Source organism: Brassica napus, chromosome A5 (genome assembly GCF_020379485.1).
Source record: "Brassica napus cultivar Da-Ae chromosome A5, Da-Ae, whole genome shotgun sequence".
Taxonomy (NCBI): Eukaryota; Viridiplantae; Streptophyta; class Magnoliopsida; order Brassicales; family Brassicaceae; genus Brassica; species Brassica napus.
The window spans coordinates 12573906-12581405 of record NC_063438.1 but is presented as its reverse complement, the minus strand read 5'-3'; positions in this window follow the sequence as shown (position 1 = coordinate 12581405).

Sequence of the window (7500 nt, the reverse complement as noted above, 5' to 3'; positions counted from 1 at the left end):
GAGCTGAGTATGTTCTGATCTGATCTGAGCGGAGCTGTCTATGGTCTGAAATTGTCTTGAACTGATGTCGTCTGAGTATAACCGAGTTAAGCTGTTGGGAACTGATTAGAACCGGAGTTAGCTGAGCATGAACTAAGCTGATATGAACCGAGTTAAATTGTTAAAGCTTGAACCGAGCTGAACATGGTATCAATCTGTCTTGAACCGAACTGATATGAGAGAACTGAACTGAAATGTTATGAACTGAGTTGAGTTTCTTCTTGAACCAGACTACTGAACCTTATGTTCCAACTGTTATGTTTTGAATTCAGATGGCCAAGGAGAGTATTCGGATCAGCCGGATCCTTGTGATGGTTCTGAACCGAGAGTGATCCAAAAGTGAAGTGTGATTAGCTTGAGCTCGAGTCTAGTCTTCCTTAACCAATCTCATGGATTTAAAGGTGAGTCTAGATAGATGATGAATGAATTATGAATGAGTATGCATGATTGCATATTGAATATGGTTGATTAATTAAGAATTAATCATGAATTAATTAAGGGATAATCATTGATTAATTAAGGATTAATCATGGATTAATTAAGGAGTAATTATGGTTTGATTGATTAAGTATTATTCCTTGATCTATATTTATATATGAAGTATTTATCTAGTTTAAATACTTAAGAATAAGCAAGAATAATTCTTTGAGGTTATCCCGAGCCTTAGTACTTGTTCTCAAGTACTAATCTATAAGTATTCTATTAATAAGTGTGAATCATGTGAAGTCTTATTGTATACTCACTCTCCCGAAAGTCCCGCATTGCCGTGAATTGGTCCTGCGATATGGATCAAGGTCATGAAGACACGATGATGGGGTCGCACCCTGGAGGCCGTGTAACTGCATGCAGCGTTGGATGTTCTATCTTGGAATATCTGATGGAGATGATGGTTATATTTATTCCCCGTTAAGCTCGGTTAGCCTTGGTGGTTTTCCGGGTTTAGCATATATATATATATTAAGAGTATGAGTGATTGGCGGGTATCGTGGAGGTGATGTTTAAGATAGATTCACATGGATGGATTGAGAGGCCTTATATTAATTATGGAATATAATTCCACTGCATTCAAATGGTGTCGATTGCTCGGGATACTATTGATATGTGTTTGGGTGTGGGATTAGACTCACTGAGTAAACTAGTTACTCATGACTCATTTGATATGCAGGTAACCAGTAGGTGGGAGACCTTTACTCTAGGACGGGAAGGAACGGCATTAGCCAGCGGTAGTTTTATTATCCTTGCAAAGTCATTTTGATATATCTTATGAATAAGATTTGTAGACCGAAAACCTCGAGGTTAATTTATAACAAATTTTGTAAGATGATTTTGAATGATATATAAATAATGTTTTTTTTTAAAGTACGGGTTCCATATGATATTAGTCCTTGTCCGGACGAACTAACTATCAGGTATTGCTTTCTCGGGTTGAAAAGCCTAGAGTGGTATCCGATAGGAGCGTTGGTGTTCTTTGATTGTTGGTCTAAGGCGATCGGAAGTATTCTGAGAACCTCAGATCGACCATCGAGGAACATCGACCGTGTCATTTCCGGTCATCTATGATCGGGGGTGTCACAAAGGTGGTATCAGAGCATGGTTATACGATGCTAGAATGGGACTTGTTTCAAATGTTTTTCGAGTCAAAATGAGTCGCAAGGATAACTAGGATATGCTGGCTTGTTCCTTCATTTTAGAATAGATAGTCATGGGTAGTTACCTAACCTGATCTTTCATAGCAGAAGCACCAAGACAAGCTTGAATGGGTGAACGTACTTATCGATGTTGCTATCATCATGATCGAGTTTTCTACCCTCATGGTCGGATTCACTACCGTCCTGTTAGGAATTAGTAACATGCCTTCCTGCCGTTCTTTTGAGTTCTAGTGGGGATGCCAATTCTTAAGAGAGATATATGGGACATAATTGATACATCGAATACATCTCCAGACTCGTGTGTTATCGATTTCAAGGTGGGTGTTGTTTGTGATCCGATTCAGATGATTCGAATACACATGATCACTAGATGCACTTATTATTCCGGTTTCTCAAGTCTAACCAGCTCATGCTAAGACGTACAAGCACTACAGCCATACAAGCATGATTTCTTAAGCATTTGTTTCAAGCTTAGCGTTGGAGGAAGAGATGGTTTGACTGTATTACAAGATGATGGAAGCACCAGAAGCATTCTGTTTGCAACGGAATATCATGAAGCTTATGATGCAAAGAAGAAGAAGTTGGGACCATAAGATACTGAAGAAGGACTAAACCGTTAGAAGTATACTTTGGCTTGAGGCAGATTTGGGATCCAACACTCAGAGCAGAATATTCACGTGGCCGTTGTTCAGAGAATTACAAGAAGGATTTGGCAGCAAGCTATTTGGAGATGAACGCTATGAGTTGTTGGTCGAGAGTCAAGAATTACTTCAGAGAGTTGAGTTCGAGTTGGACAGATTTCATGAGTTCAGGAAGTAGTATTTTCTACACAAGCATCGAGATACGTGGTCGAGTGAATTGGATTCATCGATTATGGTTTGGAGAATAAGCAAAAGATCATACGAAAAATCTTTGGGAACTTAGCCAAGAATTTTGGAGTAGATAAAAGACCATGGAGTTTCAAAGCTTCGAGGAGATGTTAGAGTATGACGTGAATGTTAAAGAAGCTATTATTGCTGAAGAAGTTAACCAAGTCATGCAGACCGTTTATTTTCCAACCGCTGCAGATCAAAGATCAAGATCGAGGACCTTGAGCCGTTATGGTTGTGACTAGCAAAGACAGAATGGTCGTGATTGTCAAAGTTTGGGAAATCCTGGAACGTTTGCATCATTCGCGCTTTGGTGGTTCTTGTGAAGAGTTAGGAATTTAGGTTACCCTTCCTCATGAAGTTACCCGATCTACGTTACCTATACCTAAGATAACACTTGTTGAACTAGTCCGATTTTCCTTACCGTTAGTCCACATCCAAGTGTTAGGCTATTTGGGTAGAGCCTACACTTTATAGTTGCCTGGACCGTCAAAACCCCTGAAAGGTCCAATCACAGGTTTGCTTCTTATCCCATTGCGTGTTGTGTGCATTTTAAAAATTTATGAATGATTAAATAAATAAGTGAAGGAGTGATCAAGGTGTCGTATGAGACCTTGCCTATGGACGGAATTTTCCGCCCATATTGTGTTTGATGCGGGAACAACACATAGATGTAGTTCTCGGGTAGTGTCTTGTTTTAGGAAGGATTCACTTTAGTGAATTCAAGTACACTGTTCTTATTCGTGGAAGTACTGGCTGCCATTTAGAGTTATGGTATGCCTTCGTATCCCATCCCCATTCCTTAGTACTTCCATTAGAGCGGTTTGTTTCTATCTAGAGTGAGATTGGCTATCTAGTTATCGAGCTCAATTAGGATGTTGTTGAGGAAGGAAGTCTTTGAGAGAAGACCAGTTACCGTTGGCCTGCAATGGTATTCTACTAAGTGTTGGAGCCTCGCTCATATCAGTCTGGAGAGTTGGGAACCTTTTGGGAAACGGTGAAGTGGCGTATTCCATTATCATCATAATTGGGCGGAGAGAAAATAACAAGAAGCAGAGTATCGAGGACAGTTAGATAACTAGGGAACATGAAGCTATGTTTAAGAAAGTGGAAAATTTGTTGACATCCAAAAGTAACCCGTCAAGTATTCTGGTTGAACCTTGATTCGCTGCAATTGCCTAGGCATCTATCCAAGTGGTTCTAGCCAAATTCAAGTAGCAGTCAGAAGATTTGTTTGGAGAAAGGTTTTGTTCGACTTAGTTATTTTCTGTGGAGTGTACCCATGTCAGTGGTAAAGAAGAAGAACCAGAGTTTGCGGTTATGTTCGAGTATAAAATCAAGGACGTGACCATCAGGGTCAAGTATCAAGTTCTAGAATTGAAGAATGGTTAAGATCGGTTGCAAGGCGTAGTTTTATTCCAAGGACGTTTGATGGACGCTTCACGTTGTAGTAAATATTTCTGCACGGAAATTGGAAGTTAGATACCTTAGTCAGTAAATGGAACAAGGAGTTGTTGCATATTTACAAAAGATCGCTACTACTACATAATGGTCGTACTCAATTTCAGTTATCGAGATTCGAAGTTCTGTGGATTGGCCGGTTACCATCAGAAGTTTGTTCAAGAGTTAGAAACCATATCCACCAATGAGTTGATCGACTGAGAATGGTGTTACCTTGGAATGGAGTAAAAGTATTGATGAAGTATGAAATTAGTTAGAGGAAGTATCTACGTCTATGCATATCTTAGACTTGCATGAGCCTAACCAGCCATATACTACTACATGGATGTATTATGTGTTGGTCTAGGTGAATGCTAATGCAAGACGATATGGTAATCATTTATGCATCAAGGGAGCTAAGGAAGCATAAGGAAAACTATTTGATGCACAAGTTGGGGTTGGTGGCAGTTCTGTTGCACATCAAATTTAGTGATCATTTCAATATGGGGAAAGGATGCAAGTTTTCACTGATCAAAGAAGCCTAAGGAAGAGCAAATATTGCTGCTTATGCTTTAAGAGGAAGTGATATTAATGATGATATGGAGTAGGATCTCAAGAATCATGAAGCGGAATTGGGAGTGATTTATTTTGCTGCCTTATAAGGAAAGAATAGAGAACCTTCAAGATTGCAAGTAGAAAATCAAGATGGCTTATTCATTCGTATTTGAGGAACTCAGTTGAAGGATGAGAATCTAAGGAATTCATAGAAGGAACTGGGTGAAGAGAATTTCGAAGAATAGTATGAGGACTGTGTCATGTACAAGTTCATAAAGTGGAGATGTGGGAGAAGGAATCCAAATTCAACCTAAAATTAAGCAGATGTGAAGTAAATCCCAAGGAAGATTGAAGAGTGCAAGGAAAAAGGTATAACCATAAGGCATATGGGAATGCTCAAGTTGTTAAGAGATCAGAAGATGTATTAACAGAGAAAGTGTGAAGTCATCATACAAGAGTACTTCGTTGGTAAATCAAGTTTGGTATAGGCGGACTTGTTGATTCCTCAGTTACTAGACAGAAGAAGGAAATCAGAAAGTAATAGAACAAGACTTGGATATGCGAAATTTCAGTGAGATTGAGTCGTTCAGAAGTTTTTGAAGAGTATCTCAGATAGATAAGAAGGGTATGGAATACTGTAAGGGAAATCATTTCTGGAATAAGTGTGTTTGTGTGTATTTGAGAGTGGCACCCTTGGTCTGAATCATGTTAGCGTGATTGATCGTGCATGTTCTTGTTTGATTGTTGCACGGTTAATCAAGTTGACATTGACCAGACTGAAGATGTTACCTTCACGTATGGCACATCACCTCACGTTCCAAATTTCATGTTGCTGTTATGGGAGAAAGCCAGATAGAAAAGGTTGAGAAGTAATAGTCTATAGATACAAGATTGTTAGAAAAAGTATGCAGACCGCAGTTGACAAGAGTTGTGCAGAGTAAAGAATTTGGTTATCTTGAAAGTGGCTGCTCATAAAAGAAAGGATCGGTTGGGAGAATCAAGGGTCAACCATGAGTTGTTTTGATATGGGCAGATTAAGATAAGGTCAGAGTTAATATCCAGAACTCCTTTCAGAGACTGTTCAGTAAAGAGTGTACAGTTACGTTTTCAGAATTCGGGGACGAATTCTTTTGAGGGGGGAAGAATGTAATAACCCTCACGAGCAGATATAATTTTGGTCAAGAAAATTCTTTAAGATCAGTTTGAAGATTGATCGATCAGAATTTAAATAAAAATCGACACGGTGAATTAATCTCGACGGGGCTGTCTTTTGGTCGAAAAACCATCTCTTGATGGTTCTGGTCGAGTGTTAATTATTATCGTTGATTTTTATTCATGCTGGGTGAGTTTATTCAGAGCAGGACGAGATTCGAATGATGAAAAATATTTAGTCGAAACAGTCCGAAAAATATCGACAAAACTCTTAAAATTATTTCTGAACAGTCACATGCTTTGCACCTTCTAGCCTACTTGCTTCCTCAGTAATTAGGTCACATGACCTACACCTACTTGCTTGCCTGCTTGCTCATTAGAAGTCACATGCTGGTCACAAGCTACTTGCTTCAGCTGCTTGTAGCTTTCTTCATGGGAAGGAAAAGTTCAGCTGCTTGTGCTGCTTGGTGTGCTGAAGCATGTCACCAGCTGTCTAACCTCATCTTTGTCTTTTGTGGGAGCAAACCCTCATCTGAAGCAACTCCTTATGATATAAAATACCCTCTTCTCTCCTCTGGACGTTCATAACCTGCAAGAAAAACCAGAGAAAAATTCAGAGAGAAAGAGAGAAAGAAGAGAGAAAAATCTGTGAGAAAAGATTCATGAAAAATTCAGAAAAATATTCAGAGAAGAGGAGTGAGCATGGACAACTCTTTCTCACCATCCTGTGACTTTAATCAGTGAGTTTTGGAGTGTTTAAGAGCTGAAGATTTGGTGTCCTGAAGTTGAGAATCACCTATGTTCTTCAGCCTTTGATTTTGATCGGTAAGATGGTTGTGGATCAGTTTCTGTGAGAAGTTTTGTTGGTTTGCCTACACTGGAGATAAATTCTGAATAAATCCAACCATGGATTCTTGTGGTGTTGATCAGGTTAATTCGTGGTTAGCTTGAAGAGAGACAACCAGTCAAGTTTAATTAGTTGAGTAAAACCGGTAAGCTTCAGCTTCTTGATTCAGCCATGTTTTGATGAGAACCAATTGCTGTATGTTGGTTAACCTGTCAGGATCAGTTGTCTAAGGTCTTGTTCTCTTCAGTCTTGGTTGGTTTATGATTTAATCAGTCTCATAGAACCAGTAGACGAACTGATAAGAATTATGGGAATTAAACCGAACTGATTTGATCTTGTTTAGAACTGAATTGAGCTGAGTATGTTCTGATCTGATCTGAGCGGAGCTGTCTATGGTCTGAAATTGTCTTGAACTGATGTCGTCTGAGTATAACCGAGTTAAGCTGTTGGGAACTGATTAGAACCGGAGTTAGCTGAGCATGAACTAAGCTGATATGAACCGAGTTAAATTGTTAAAGCTTGAACCGAGCTGAACATGGTATCAATCTGTCTTGAACCGAACTGATATGAGAGAACTGAACTGAAATGTTATGAACTGAGTTGAGTTTCTTCTTGAACCAGACTACTGAACCTTATGTTCCAACTGTTATGTTTTGAATTCAGATGGCCAAGGAGAGTATTCGGATCAGCCGGATCCTTGTGATGGTTCTGAACCGAGAGTGATCCAAAAGTGAAGTGTGATTAGCTTGAGCTCGAGTCTAGTCTTCCTTAACCAATCTCATGGATTTAAAGGTGAGTCTAGATAGATGATGAATGAATTATGAATGAGTATGCATGATTGCATATTGAATATGGTTGATTAATTAAGAATTAATCATGAATTAATTAAGGGATAATCATTGATTAATTAAGGATTAATCATAGATTAATTAAGGAGTAATTATGGTTT